Source organism: Salvelinus sp. IW2-2015, unplaced genomic scaffold (assembly GCF_002910315.2).
Source record: "Salvelinus sp. IW2-2015 unplaced genomic scaffold, ASM291031v2 Un_scaffold3235, whole genome shotgun sequence".
NCBI lineage: Eukaryota > Metazoa > Chordata > Actinopteri > Salmoniformes > Salmonidae > Salvelinus > Salvelinus sp. IW2-2015.
The window spans coordinates 1-10,585 of NW_019944522.1; the positions used below are offsets into that span (position 1 = coordinate 1).

The 10,585-nt window shown below is 46.0% G+C and overlaps 1 long non-coding RNA gene across 1 annotated transcript; it reads right to left on the reverse strand.

Moving 5' to 3' along the window:
• Positions 1–1,142: 1,142 nt before the first annotated feature.
• Positions 1,143–1,683, reverse strand: LOC139025766 (uncharacterized). The gene is made up of 3 exons (XR_011477389.1): positions 1,642–1,683; positions 1,402–1,482; positions 1,143–1,273 (listed from the first exon to the last, which is right to left on the reverse strand). It is a non-coding gene; the product is annotated as an uncharacterized lncRNA (long non-coding RNA).
• Positions 1,684–10,585: the final 8,902 nt, after the last annotated feature.

Genomic DNA, 10,585 nt, shown 5'->3' on the forward strand with positions numbered 1-10,585 from the left:
AAAAAGAGAAAGCTGAGACGCTCTATGGTGGTGGAGACCCTCTATGGTGGTGGAGACCCTCTATGGTGGTGGAGACCCTCTATGGTGGTGGAGACCCTCTATGGTGGTGGAGACGCCTCTATGGTGGTGGAGACCCTCTAATGGTGGTGGAGACCCCTTTATCGGTGGTGGAGAACCCTCCTATGTGTGGGACGAACGCCTCTATGGTGGTGGAGACCCCTCTATGTGGTGGAGACCTCTATTGGTGTGGAGACCCCTCTATGGTGGTGGAGACGCCTCTATGGTGGTGGAGGAGGGCCCTCTATGGTGGTGGAGACCCTCTATGTGGTGGAGACGCCTCTATGTGAGACCCTCTATGGTGGTGGAGACCCCTCTATGGTGGTGGAGACGCCTCTATGCGTGGTGAGAACCCTCTATGGTGGTGGAGACGCCTCTGGTGGTGGAGAACCCTATGGTGGTGAGACGCTCTATGGACCCTCATGTGGTGAGACTCTCATTGGTGGTGGAGACCGCCTCTATGTGGTGGAGACGCTCTAGGCCTCTATGGGGTGGAGACCCTCTATGGTGGTGGAGACCCCTCTATGGTGGTGGAGACGCCTCTATGGTGGTGGAGACTTGGGCGCCTCTAGGTGGTGGGAGACGCCTCTTGGTGGAGACCTATGGTGGTGGAGACCCCTCTATGGTGGTGGGAGAGCTCTATGTGTGTGGAGACGCCATCTAGGTGGTGGAGACGCCTCTATGGTGGTGGCAGACGCCTCTATGGTGGTGGAGACCCCTCTATGGTGGTGGAGACCCCTCTGGTGGTGGTGGAGACGCCTCTATGGTGGGTGGAGACCCTCTGTGGTGGTGGAGAGCTCTAGCGGTGGTGAGACGCCTCTGTGGTGGTGGAGACGCCTCTGTGGTGGTGGAGACGTCTGGCTCTGTGGTGGAGACCTCTGGGTGGGAGAGCCTCTTGGTGGTGGAGACCCCTCTATGGTGGTGGAGACGCCTCTAGTGGTGGTGGAGACCCTTTCTGTGGTGGTGGAGACCCTCTGTGGTGGTGGAGACGCCTCTAGGTGGTAGGTAGATGCTCTATGGTGGTGGAGACCCTCTGTGGTGGTGGAGACCCTCTATGGTGTGGAGACGCCTCTTGGAGAGCCTCTGTGGTGGTGGAGACCCCTGTGGTGTTGGAGACCCTCTATGGTGGTGGAGACCCCTCTATGGTGGTGAGAGCCTCTAGTGGTGGTGGAGACGCCTCTATGGTGGTGGAGACGCCTCTATGGTGGTGGAGACCCTCTATGGTGTGGAACGCTCTATGTGGTGGAGACCCTATGGTGTTGGAGACCTCTATGGGTGGTGGAGACCCCTCTATGGTGGTGGAGACGCCTCTATGGTGGTGAGACCCTCTATGGTGGTGGAGACCCTCTATGGTGGTGGAGACCCCTCTATGGTGGGTGGAGACGCCTCTATGGTGGTGGAGACCCCTCTATGGTGGTGGAGACGCTCTATGGTGGTGGAGACCCTCTATGGTGGTGGAGACCCTCTATGGTGGTGGAGACCCCTCTACTGGTGGTGAGACCCTCTAGTGGTGGAGACGCCTCTATGTAGCCTCTATGGTGGTGGAGACCCCCTAGGGTGGAGACGCCTCTATGTGGTGGAGACCCTCTATGGTGGTGGAGACGCCTCTATGGTGTTGGAGACGCCCTCTATGGAGACCTCTATGGTGGTGGAGACGCCTCTGTGGTGGTGGAGACGCCTCTATGGTGGTGGAGACGCCTCTATGTGGTGGAGACGCCTCTGTGGTGGTGGAGACGCCTCTTGTGGTGGTGGAGACGCCTCTTGTGTGACCCCTCTAGTGGTGGTGGAGACGCTCTTTGGTGGGACGCCTCTATGTAGCGTTGGTGGTGGAGACCCTCTATGGTGGTGGAGACGCCTCTATGGTGTGAGACGCCTCTGGTGTGGAGACGCCTCTATGGTGTGGAGACCCCTTGGTGGTGGAGACGCCTCTATGGAGACCCCTCTATGGTGGTGGAGACGCCTCTATGGTGGTGGAGACGCCTCTATGGTGGTGGAGACCGCCTCTATGGTGGTGGAGACCCTCTATGGTGGTGGAGAGCTCTGTGGTGGTGGAGACCTCTCTATGTGGTGGAGACGCCTCTGGTATGGAACCCCTCTATGGTGGTGGAGACGCCTCTGTGGTGGTGGAGACGCCTCTATGGTGGTGGAGACGCCTCTTGGTGTTGGAGACCCCTCTGTTGGTGGTGGAGACGCCTCTATGGTGAGACCCTCTTATGGTGGTGGAGACGCCTCTATGGTGGTGGAGACCCCTCTTATGGAGACCCTCTATAGTGGTGGAGACCCTCTAGGTGGTGGAGACGCCTCTATGGTGTGGAGACCCCTCTGTGGTGTGAGACCCTCTTGGAGACCCTCTATGGTGGTGAGACCTCTATGGTGGTGAGACCCCTCTATGTGGTGGAGACGCTCTATGGTGGTGGAGCCCCTCTGTGGTGGTGAGAGCTCTAGTGTGGAGACGCCTCTATGGATGAGACGTCTCTTGGTGGTGGAGACCCTCTACGGTGGTGGAGACCCTCTAGGTGGTGGAGACTGCCTCTATGGTGGTGGAGACGCCTCTATGGTGGTGGAGACCCCTCTATGGTGGTGGAGACCCTCTATGGTGGTGGAGACCCTCTATGGTGGTGAGACCCCTCTATGGTGGAGAGCTTATGGTAACGCTCTATGGTGTGGAACCCTCTGTGGTGGAGACGCCTCTATGGGTGAGATGAAGGAAGCTCTGTGGTGGTGGAGACGCCTCTGTGGTGGATGAGACGCTCTGTGATGGTGGTGGAGACCCTCTATGTGGTGGAGACCCCTCTATGTGGTGGAGACCCCTCTTATGTGGTGGAGCCCCCTCTATGGTGGGGAGAGTCATCTACTGTGTGGTGGGAGACGCCTCTATGGTGGGGAGAACATTAGCGTCGTAGCTCTTATTGCGGAAACCCAAATATCAGTAAAAGTAAAGATGCCTTAATAGAAAATGACTCAAGTGAAAGTGAAAGTCACCCAGTAAAATACTACTTGAGTAAAAGTCTAAAAGTATTTGTTTTTAAATATACTGAAGTATCAAAAGATGGATTTTTTGGGGGGGATAATTTTTTATTTACAGATAGCCAGGGTCACACTCCAACACTCAGACATAATTGACAAACAAAGCATTTGTGTTTATTGAGTACTTCCTGATCAGAGGCAGTAGGGATGACCAGGGATGTTCTCTTGGTAAGAGGGTGAATTGGACCATTTTCCTGTCCTGCTTAGCATTCAGAATGTAACGAGTACTTTTGGATGTCAGGGAAAATGTATGGAGTAAAAAGTACATTGTTTGCTTTAGGCATGTAGTTAAGTAAAAGTTGTCAAAAATATAAATATCGAAGTAAAGTACAGATACCCAAATAAATGACTTTAGTAGTACTTTTAAAGTATTTTTACTTAAGTACTTTACACCACTGCTGACACCCCATTTCATTGCTCCACATTACAACACTCCAACCTTGTTCAACATTATCTAGTCTAAATATGGCATGATTCCACCAATTGTAATATTCTGCGTCACTTTCAAATAGGAACTTTTATTTTGAAGGCCAACCGCAAATTCCACCATTGTGTCTAATCCTTATTGTGGCTAGCTTCACGACACATATCCCTGTTCCAAGCTAAAGCTAGCTAGTTACTGCAGAAGTTGCTAATAACATATGTATCGAAGATATTTGCGAACATTTTTGATCCTGCTCGTTTGATCCTGATCTTATTTCAAATGCTCACACAGACGTTTTCCCATTCGGTCGAACAAATAGTTCCTCATTACCAAAGCGGTATTGTAAACACATCGGTCGTGGCCGGTGTGTGCTTGTTTTTAMTTTTTATTGAACCGTTATTTAACTAGGCAAGTTAGTTAAGAACAAATTGTTATTTACAATGACGGTCTACCAAAATTATTTTAAAAAGTATTGGACAAAACACACATCACGAAAAGAGAGACCTAAGACAGCAACACAGCATGGTAACAACACATGTTTGCAGAAGTATTTTTTGTACAGCTTTGACAGTGCTACTGACCATAGTGGTGGAGCTTGGCTTGTACGTGCAAATTCAGCACACACCACACACCACATATAATAGAATTGTGTTATTTGACGTGTAAAATTAAAAGCTTATTTGATGAGTCAAATTGTGTGATTTAACTTGTGTGATTTATTTCATATTTTTTGTTAGAATTTTTTTTATCCATTTTTTTMTCTTCATTTAATTTWAAAAAATCTATGTTTTCTTTTAAGTATTGTCTCCCCCATCGCTGCAACTCCCGTACGAACTCGGGAGAGGTGAAGGACACGAACCGCCAAGCCGCACTGCTTCTTGACACAATGCTCTCTTTAACCCGGAAGCCAGTCGCACCAATGTGTCAGGATCTGCAGTGACGCAGCAGTTAGACCGCTGGTAGTCTAGTGGTAAGAGGAGGCAGGTAGCCTAGTGGTTAGAGGAGGCAGGTAGCCTAGTGGTTAGAGGAGGCAGGCTGGCCTACAGTGGCTTAGAGGAGGCAGTAGCCTATGGGTAAAGTCCAGTGGCTCAGTGGTACAGGGTAGCCTAGTGGTTAGAGGAGGCAGGTAGCCTAGTGTTAGAGGAGGCGGAGTTAGCCTAGTGGTTAGAGGAGGCAGGTAGCCGTAGTGGTTAGAGGAGGCAGGTAGCCTAGTGGTTAGAGGAGGCGGTAGCCTAGTGGTGAGGAGGCAGGTAGCCTAGTGGTTAGAGGAGCAGGGAGCCTAGTGGTTAGAGGAGGCAGGTAGGCCTAGTGGTTAGAGGAGGCAGGTAGCCTAGGTTAGAGGAGGCAGGTAGCCTAGTGGTTAGAGGAGGCAGGTAGCCTAGTGTGGTTAGAGGGAGGCAGGTAGCCTAGTGGTTAGAGGAGGCAGGTAACCTAGTGGTTAGAGAGGCAGGTAGCCTAAGTGGTTAGGAGGAGGCAGGTAGCCTAGTGGTTAGAGGAGGCAGGTAGCCTAGTGGTTAGAGGAGGCAGGTAGCCTAGTGGTTAGAGGAGGGCGGCAGGTAGCCTAGTGGTTAGAGGAGGGCGGCAGGTAACCTAGTGGTTAGAGGAGGCAGGTAGCCTAGTGGTTAGAGGAGGGCGGCAGGTAACCTAGTGGTTAGAGGAGGCAGGTAGCAGAGGGAGAGGACGCGGCAGAGGGAGAGGACACCCGAGATATGTTTCCATGGCGTGTGTCTGCCCTAAGTCCCACCATTCACCCTTGTACCACACAGCCTGGGCCTAAAGTGACAGTTTCAGGGGTTTTGGAGTTGTTTTAAAAAGTGGTAGGAACTTACATCTGTTCCAGAGGTTGAGATGGATTACAAGAAGAAAATGGGCGGGGTTGACCATCTTGACCAACTGAGGAGCTAATACAATGTTGGACGCACAGGTAGAAAATGGTGGAGGTATGTGTTTTGGGGGATACTCAACATTGCCATCAAATGCGTACATTGTGTGGGGGACCCTGCAAAGGCCCCTTCCCAGAAACCGCAGGCGCTGGTCCATGAAGGCATTCAGCTTGTCCATTCACTTTGTGACGTGGCTACAGTGGCAGGAAGAGGGGAGCCAAGACTGTGGCACCAAGGCGTGTGGACCGGGTTGTAACTCATTTTGAAAGCAGGTGAAGTTTTGAAGGGCACAAGAGAGGCTTTGTGGTGTGCATCCTGAGTGGACGCAGGGCATAGAGTAGGAGATGTGTTGAAACCTCCTGTGGGTGTTCTACGTGGCACGCAGGGCATAGAGTAGGAGATGTGTTGAAACCTCCTGTGGGTGTTCTGTGCCACTATGCAGGATGGGACCGTGCTTCCAGAAGTTCCATGACATGTTGTAGGCTTAATGCAAACACTAAAGTGACCGTGTGAATTATGAATTTGTCCTACAAATGTTTTATTGTCTCTGAACAGTTGTTGTGTTTTGTATCTTCTCTCTTTATCTGTCGCTATCTAATAGTCGTTACATTCACTGAATTGTTGTCAAAGTAGGCTACTATTTCTGAATTTTGTGTCAGGCCTGGCCTGCACTAAATCTACTATTTCTGAATTTTGTGTCAGGCCTGGTGTAAATCTTATTGAGAGAGGTTATCTACATCTTGAAATAGTCTCTGATTAGTTGTTAGCATTTTTACAGATGTAAGAATAATAGGGTTTTGAAATACTTTCTGAATATTGTTCTCTGTTCACATTTTGGATAATTGTTTTATTAATATGTGAATAATATTTGTAAGTATAATATATTATACTTGGTACATTTTGAGTGAGTAATTTAGTCAAATYWACTACAATTTAAATARTCTAGGGTTTTTGTTGTGTTGAGTGTCTTTACACAATGGAAGACAGAATAAGTGTTATTCCTATTGACATGAATGTGGTGTCATATTATAGAAGAGGTGTTCTTTAAAACTAAGTTAACTTGTAATTTTTATTTGTTATTTTTATTTTTTGTTGCCATGTCTCAGTAATCTACATCAGCATTCTAGAGTTATATTGGGGTCTAAAATAGAGGTCGYRCGATTAATCGGCCGATTAATTAGGGACGATTTCAACCTTTCATAACAATCGGTAATCTGCATTTTTGGACACCGATTATGGCCGATTACATTCCACGAGGAAACTGCGTGGCAGGCTGACCACCTMTTACGCGAGTGCAGCAATGAGCCAWGGTAAGTTGCTAGCTAGCATTAAACGRATCTTATAAAAAACAATCAATCTTCACATAATCACTAGTTAACTACACATGGTTGATGATATTACTAGGTTAACTAGCTTGTCCTGCGTTGCATATAATCATTGCGGTGCCTGMTAATTTATCATCAAATCACAGCCTACTTCGCCAAATGGGTGATGATTTAACATAAGCCCATTCACGAAAAAAGCACAATCGTTGCACGAATGTACCTAACCATAAACATCAATGCCTTTCTTAAAATCAATACACAGAAGTATATTTTTTTAAACCTGCATATTTAGTTCAAAGAAATTCATGTTAGCAGGCAATATTAAACTAGGGAAATTGTGTCACTTCTCTTGCGTTCATTGCACGCAGAGTCAAGGTATATGCAACAGTTTGGGCCGCCTGGCTCGTTGCGAACTAATTTGCCGGAATTTTACATAATTATGACATAACATTGAAGGTTGTGCAATGTAACAGCAATATTTAGAGTTAGGGTTGCCACCTGTTCGATAAAATACAGAACGGTTCCGTATTTCACTGAAAGAATAAACGTTTTGTTTTCAAAATGATAGTTTCTGGATTTGACCATATTAATGACCAAAGGCTCGTATTTCTGTGTGTTTATTATATTATAATTAAGTCTATGATTTGATATTTGATAGAGCAGTCTGACTGAATGGTGGTAGGCAGCAGCAGACTCATAAGCATTCATTCAAACTTTACTGCGTTTGCCAGCAGCTCTTKGCAATGCTTGAATCACAGCGCTGTTTATGACTTCAAGCCTATCAACTCCTGAGATTAGGCTGGCAATACTAAAGTGCCTATTAGAACATCCAATAGTCAAAGGTCTGTGAAATACAAATGGTGTAGAGAGAAATAGTCAATGCGTCATAATTCCTATAATAACTACAACCTAAAACTTCTTACCTGGGAATATTGAACCACCATCATATGTTCTGAGCAAGGAACTTAAACGTTAGCTTTCTTACATGGCACAAATTGCACTTTTACTTTCTTCTCCAACACTGTGTTTTTGCATTATTTAAACCAAATTGAACATGTTTCATTATTTATTTGAGACGAAATAAAATAGATTTTAAAATATTTTATTTATGTATTATATTAAGTTAAAATAAAAGTGTTCATTGTTCATTCAGTATTGTTGTAATCGTCATTATTACAAATATATATATATATATCGGCCAATTAATAGGTATCGGCTTTTTTTTGGTCCTCCAATAATCGTTATCGGAGTTGAAAAATAATATTTGGTTGCATGGATTCACTCTGTGCAATAATAGTGTTTAACATTATTTTTGAATGTACATCTCTGTACCCAACACATACAATTATCTGTAAGGTCCCTCAGTTGAACAGTGAATTTCAAACCGATTCAACCACAAAGACCAGGGAGGTTTTCCAATTCCTCGCAAAGAAGGGCATCGATTGGCAGATGGGTAAAAAATTAAAGAAGCATTCATTGAATATTCCTTTGAGCATAAAGTTATTAATTACACTTTGGATGGTGTATCAATACACCCAGTCACTACAAAGATACAGGCGTCCTTCCTAACTCAGTTCTCAGTTGCAGGAGAGGAAGTAAACCGCTCAGGGATTTCACCATAAGGCCAACGGTGACTTTACAACAGTTACAGAGTTTAATGGCTGTGATAGGAAACTGAGGATGGATCAACAACATTGTAGTTACTCCACAATACTAACCTAATTGACAGAGTAAAAAGAAGGAAGCCTGTACAGAATACAAATATTCCAAAACATGCATCCTGTTTGCAACAAGGCACTAAAGTAATACTGCAAAAAATGTGGCAAAGCTATTAAGTGTTTTGTTTGGGGCAAATCCAATACAACACATTACTGAGTACCACTCTCCATATTTTCAAGCATAGTGATAGCTGCATCATGTTATGGGTATCCTTGTAATAGATAAGGACTGAGGAGTTTCAGGATTAAAAACAGAATGGAGCTAAGCACAGGCAAAATATTAGAGGAAAAACCTGGTTCAGTCTGCTTTCCACCAGTGACTGGGAGATTAATTCACCATTCAGCAGGACAATAACCTAAAACACAAGACCAAATCTACACTGGAGTTGCTTACCAAGATGACAGTGAATGTTCCTGTGTGGCTGAGTTTTTCCTTAAAATCTACTTGAAAATCTATGTCAATACCTGAAAATGGTTGTCTAGCAATGATCAACAACCAATTTGACAGAACTTGAAGAATTTTGAAAAGAATAATGGTCAAATGGTGCACAATCCAGGTGTCAAAAGCTCTTAGAGACTTACCCAGAAAGACTCACAGCTGTAATCACTGCCAAAGGTGCTTCCACAAAGTATTGACTGAGTGGTAGAAGAATTTGAATGTTTAAAGTAATGACTAAAGTATTCCACCCCGAAACTGTGTAACTGTGTGAAATGTATTAGAATCATAAAACTATACTCTGATGATGTGTGTAGTTTAGTCAGAATTAGAACTAGTACATTGTGTTCCTTTTTATATGTAAGCAGGGTGCAAGTGTGAAACAGATGATAAGAGGAACTATTGACAGACAAGTTGTGCTACTGTGAAACCAATAACAGGAAGATTCTGTCCCCATACAGGGAATGGAGAAACAAAGAGGCTTGTAGAGTGTGGTGAAATGAGATAACTATGTATGGGTGTAGTGGAAAAGTACTGCCTGCCTGAGCAGGAAGTAACCTAACTTGTGTGTGTGTATAAAAATATTAGCTTTTGATTTTCCCATGATGTCAAGCAAAGAGGCACTGAGTTTGAAGGTAGGCCTTGAAATACATCCACAGGTACACCTCCAATTGACTCAAATGATGTCAATTAGCCTATCAGAAGCATCTAAAGCCATGACATAATTTTCTGGAATTTTCCAAGCTGTGTTGGCACAGTCAACTTAGTGTATGTAAACTTCTGACCCACTGGAATTGTGATACAGTGAATTATAAGTGAAATAATCTGTCTGTAAACAATTATTGAAAAATTACCTGTGACATGCACAAAGTAGATGTCCTAACCGACTTGCCAAAACTATAGTTTATTAGCAAGAAATTTGTGGAGTGGTTGAAAAACGAGTTTTAATGACTCCAACCCAAGTGTAAGTAAATTTCCGACTTCAACTGTAGACGCGGTAAGGTCAAGGCCAGTCCCAACCACCGTCAAGGGGTTACAACGGTTTCTGGGGTTTGCCAACTTCTACCACCGCTTCATCAGGAACTTCAGCGCCGTTGCCGCCCCTCTCACCTCCCTCCTCAAGGGTGTTCCTCATAGGTTGGTGTGGTCTCCAGCAGCCGGCAAGGCCTTTTGTCTCCTCAAGGGGTATTTCACCTCCACCTCCTTGCTAAAACACCCAGATCCCACGTTACCTTTTTGTTGAATGGGTTACCCCCAAAGACAGGGTAACCCATTGAAATTGTATCCTTGTGCTTTTTTTCTCCAAGAAACTGTCCTCCGCAGAGAGGAATTACGACGTCTGCGATCAGGAGCTCCTGGCAGTGAAGTTGGCATTAGAGGAGTCGAGACACTGGCTGGAGGGCGCCAAGCAACCATTCGTCATCCTCACCGACCATCAGAACCTAGAGTACATACGGACAGCGAGGAGACTGAATCTGCGCCAAGCCAGGTGGGCACTTTTCTTCACCAGGTTCGACTTCACGCTGACCTATCGCCCAGGTTCTAGGGACATCAAGGCCGGTGCCCTGTCCTGTATCTACGATTCGGGAGAGGTTCCTGTCCTGAGGGCACCCATAATCCCATCCTCCCAAGTTGTGGGTCCAGTGGTTTGGAATGTAGATGTGGATATCCGCCAGGCTCTAGAGGGAGCAAGCACCCCGCAATTGTCCTCCCGA